Raw genomic sequence first — 5,506 nt, forward strand, 5'->3', positions numbered from 1 at the left:
GACCTAGAACTTAAAAGTATTGAAATTGCTTCCCCGTTCTTCCGAGAAAATTTTCGACAATTGGCAGAAAATTTTCTGCCCCGGTTTTGGTGACTTCCATGGCGGTGCATCTCGCTGCCATCATCAATCCTTTGTTTTCCTGCAGCAGACAAAAGGATTTAATTAGTTTTCATTGTGGTGGTAGAGGGTGCCTTTCCGGCGAGCGATTTTTCTCTCTTCCCCTTTTCTTGCTCTATGTCCCCATAATCGATTAACGGGTAGAGTTGCCTGCTGGGGGGGTCTCTAGCCTGCTGGGGATTGGCTTTCAATTAATTCCCCTTTCTGCTTTCTCTTTAAGCACATGCTGTGGGAGCCTGCTTTTAACTCCTGAAACCACTCCCTTTATGAGCTCACTTCCTCCGACATTATCGGGTATGATCACTGCATTGCCTGGGACCGGCCTTTAGGACTGTTTGTATTATCCTGCATTGGATGAATTCCCCTCCGGTTTCTGGTAGTAAGCTTTGAAAAATCCTTTCAAGACACATTTTAGGAAAAGAAATAAAAGCTAGAAAAAGGAGAAAATCTTTCTAAACGAATATTTTGGTGGGAGAAGAAACTCAAAAGAACTTATCTGGAGGATACGACTGGTCCCCGTGATCATGACGTGCACCATAGATTCCCGACCCAGTCTATTTGTATCAATCGATTTGCTCGATGGTCTGACTTGCTGGGGATGATAAATGACTGTCCATGCTGTTGCAAATGTGGTAGCTTTTGTTGATTCGTCTTGTCGCCTCATAGTGCCCTTCGAGGGGTTTTCACTAATGAGACTCTCTCTTTTCTCTCATCTCCCGGCGCCTTATGGTGCCTGCGAAGGTTTTCACCAATAAGACTCTCATTTCATATCCCTCATCTTACATCGCCTCTCGGTGCCTGTGAAGGTTTTCACCGATAAGACTCTCTCATTTTATTTCTTTCGAGGATTCGGGGTGTTGTAGATACGACCCTCTCTTCTGGGGATTCTTTTGACTATCAACTCATTCCCAGTCTTACGATCCTCTTCTTTGCTGGGGATCAGTGTATTATTCTCGGTCTTATTCGCCAGACTTGGCATCTCTCGAACATTGATCGGGAGGTCTTTTGGATGTTGATGTTGGTTTTTGTGTGGGATTGAAGAAAGGCTACAAAAATGAAAACAATTTGAAGGGTGATGTGCTACAACTTTTGGAATCAAACCTTTGTTGGAACTTAAAACATAACCTCTGCCCCAGTTTTCTTGCTTGGGGAATTTATTTTTTATGCTTATGTTGAGCTATGTGCGTTACGCACATTGTGCCTATTATGCACACTATGTACATTATGCATCCTATATTTGCTATGATGCATACTATGACCGAGCCGTGAGGCGCCTACGTATCCTCTTTGAGGAATCAGGTCAAACGTAGTTCCCACGGTTTTATATTCCTTGATTTTTCTTTTCTTTCTTTTCATTTTCTTTTCCTTTTCTTTTTCTTTTCCTTTTCTTTTCCTTTCTTTTCTTCTTTTTTTTTTTCATATCTTTCCCATTAGTGATTCCAAAAGAGGGGTATTGAAAGAATTGCTTAAGGCTCAAAGGGGGAAGCGAGGGTTAAAAGTGTTTGGATAGAAGAAAGAATTGCCTCCGTCATCTCATTATTCAACAAATGCCAAATACAAACAAATAAACCAAAAATTGCCATAATTAAAGAAGTTACGCATAATATCTCTTGACTGCATCTGAATTGATAGCCATGTCGACACATCTACCTTCGACATCTGTCAAACACAAAGCACCGTTGGACAATATTCTGGTCACGATATAAGGCCCTTGCCAATTTGGGGCGAATTTGCCTTTTGCCTCGACCTGATGTGGGAGGATCTTCTTTAATACCTGCTGCCCTACTTCAAATTTCCTAGGGCGCACCTTCTTATTATACGCTCTTGCCATTCTCTTCTGGTACAGCTGACCATGGCACACTGCTGCCAATCTTTTCTCATCTATCAGGCTCAACTGTTCCAAGCGAGCTTTGATCCATTCATCATCATCAATTCCGGCTTCAGCGACAATTCGGAGGGACGGAATTTCGACCTCCGCTGGTACCACGGCCTCAGTTCCATACACCAACAAATAAGGAGTTGTGCCTATGGAAGTCCGGACGGTAGTGCGGTAACCCAACAAGGCAAAGGGTAATTTCTCGTGCCATTGTCTGGACCCTTCCACCATTTTTCGCAGTATCTTCTTGATATTCTTATTGGCTGCTTCGACTGCTCCATTTGCCTTAGGACGATATGGGGTGGAATTGCGGTGTTTAATCTTGAATTGTTGGCATACCTCTCTCATCAAGCTGCTATTAAGATTCGCACCGTTATCCGTGATGATCACTTTGGGGATCCCAAATCTGCAGATGATATGGGAGTGAACAAAGTCCACCACTGCCTTCTTGGTTACTGATTTGAAGGTATTAGCCTCAACCCATTTGGTGAAGTAATCAATGGTCACTAGAATGAACCTATGACCGTTGGACGCTGCTGGCTCGATGGGCCCAATGACATCCATGCCCCATGCTACAAACGGCCAGGGTGCTGACATCGTATGTAACTCTGTTGGCGGAGAATGAATCAAGTCTCCATGTATCTGGCACTGATGGCATTTCCTCACGAAAGTGATACAGTCGTGTTCCATGGTGAGCCAATAACACCTTGTTCGAAGGATTTTTCTTGCCAATACATATCCACTCATGTGTGGCCCACAAACTCCAGCATGTACTTCTGCCATAACCGTTGTTGCCTGCCTGGCATCTATGCATCTCAACAATCCCAGATCCGGGGTTCTTTTGTACAATATTCCCCCACTGAGGAAGAAACCATTCGACAACCGCCGGAGGGCTCTTTTTTGGTCTCCAGAGGCATGTTCTGGATATATCCCCATCCTGAGGTATTCCTTGATATCATGAAACCAGGGTTCGCCATCTGCTTCTTCTTCTATGGCATTGCAGTAGGCGTGCTGATCACGGACCTGGATGTGTAGAGGATCAACATACATTTTGTCAGGGTGGTGCAGCATTGATGCCAAGGTGGCCAAGGCTTCCGCAACCTCATTGTGAACTCTCGGGATGTGTTTGAATTTTACCGATCGAAATTGCTTGTTCAGATCATGCAAGCATTGTCGGTATGGTATGAGCTTTAGATCTCGTGTTTCCCTGAATTTGATGTACCAAGAGGTCCGAGTCTCCCAAGACCAAGACGTCTTGGACATCCGTGTCAGCAGCCAAGCGCAGACCCAGAATGCAAGCCTCATATTCGGCCATATTGTTGGTGCAATAGAAGCGTAGTTGAGCCGTAACAGGATAATGTCGTCCTGTTTCAGAAATGAGTACTGCTCTTATTCCAACCCCTTTTGCGTTTGCAGCTCCATCGAAGAAAAGCTTCCAACCCGGTTCCTCAGGTAATTCCAACTCATTCGTATGCATCACCTCTTCGTCAGGAAAATACGTTCTTAAAGGCTCGTATTTTTCATCAACGGGATTCTCTGCCAAATGGTCTGCCAGTGCCTGGGCTTTCATGGCCGTCCTTGTTATGTAGATGATATTAAACTCTGTGAGCAGAATTTGCCACTTTGCCAACCTTCCCGTGGGCATAGGTTTCTGAAAGATGTACTTCAATGGGTCCAAACGGGATATGAGATAAGTAGTATATGAAGACAGGTAGTGCTTCAACTTCTGAGCTACCCAAGTTAGGGCGCAGCACGTTTTCTCGAGTTGAGTGTACTTAACCTCATGCACTGTGAATTTCTTGCTAAGATAATAGATGGCTTGCTCCTTCCTCCCTGTGTCGTCATGCCTTTGATTTGGTCGAAAGCCTCCTGACACTCTCCTGTCCAACCTACCGCAGCATCCTTTCTCAGCAACCGAAATATGGGCTCGCAAGTTGCTGTGAGTTGAGCGATGAACCTGCTGATGTAATTGAGTCTGCCCAACAAACTCATTACCTCTGTTTTGTTCCTTGGCGGTGGCAAATCTCGGATGGATTCAATTTTGGATGGGTCTAACTCAATCCCCCGTCGACTGACGATGAATCCTAGCAACTTTCCTGATGGAACCCCGAATGCGCATTTGGCTGGGTTAAGCTTGATATCATACCTCCGGAGTCTTTGGAAAAATCTCTTTAGGTCTGCTACATGGTTCTCCTGACGCCAAGATTTGATGATCACATCATCGACGTACACCTCAATTTCCTTGTGTATCATGTCATGAAACACCGCAGTCATTGCTCGCATGTATGTTTCCCCAGCGTTCTTTAACCCGAACGGCATTACCCGATAGCAGTAGGTTCCCCATGGCGTAATAAACGCTGTCTTCTCAGCATCCTCCTCATCCATTAGGATCTGATGATAACCTGCATAGCAATCCACAAAGGATCCAATCTCGCGCCCTGCACAATTGTCGATTAAGATATGAATGTTGGGCAGCGGAAAATTGTCCTTGGGACTTGCTTTGTTGAGGTTGCGGTAATCAACGCACACCCTGATTTTTCCATCCTTCTTTGGGACTGGTACCACATTGGCCAACCACTCGGGATATCGAGTGACCCGAATGACCTTCGCTTGTAACTGCTTAATCACTTCTTCCTTGATCTTTACACTCATTTCTATTTTAAATTTCCTTAGTTTTTGCTTGACCGGAGGGTATGCCGGGTCAGTGGGTAATTTGTGAACCACTAAATTGGTGCTTAATCCAGGCATATCATCATATGACCAGGCAAAAACGTCTTTGAATTCCCTGAGAGTTTTGATCAATTCTGCTCTGACATTCGGCTCAATGTGGATGCTAATTTTGGTCTCTTGGACGTTATCAGCGTCTCCTAGATTCACAGCCTCGGTGTCATTTAAGTTAGGCTTGGGTTTCTCTTCAAATTGGCACAGTTCTCTGTTTATTTCTTCGAAGGCTTCACCTTCGTCACATTCAGATTCATCGTCACAAACGACCTTTTGCATCATTGAGTCGGTTTCAAATTGATTTATTAGACTAGGTCGAAGATCCGCTGTGCATGCCATGTCATTAGAACCAGTAAAAAGAGAACTGTTCAGAAAGAAAAAGAACAAGACAAAAATTAAAATGAGACAAAAGAAGAGAACATTATTAAATTTGCGGGATAAAAAGGGTTCACACTTTTACAAAAACGAAAGTAAAATTTGGATTACACCCTTGAATAATCCGATCAAACAAACAAACAAACAAAACATTAATCAAAGCCTACTACCAAGACTCCCCTCGGACAGGAAGAGGAGTAACCGTCCAATTGTTGGTCTTGGCCTCAGGCCCCACAAATTGTATCTCTGCTCTGCTGGAACCTTCTCCAGCTTCCACCATACTGACATCTGCGAATAGCCTCTCAAAACTCTGATTCAGGTCTTCATTTATACCGATCAAAGGTCCTCGAATCTTTGGGATCGCTGACCCCTTGGCACTTGCTTTAACAAAAGACCTTGAGAGGCGTGGCACTGGTT

Source organism: Nicotiana tabacum, chromosome 16 (genome assembly GCF_000715075.1).
Source record: "Nicotiana tabacum cultivar K326 chromosome 16, ASM71507v2, whole genome shotgun sequence".
Classification (NCBI taxonomy): Eukaryota; Viridiplantae; Streptophyta; class Magnoliopsida; order Solanales; family Solanaceae; genus Nicotiana; species Nicotiana tabacum.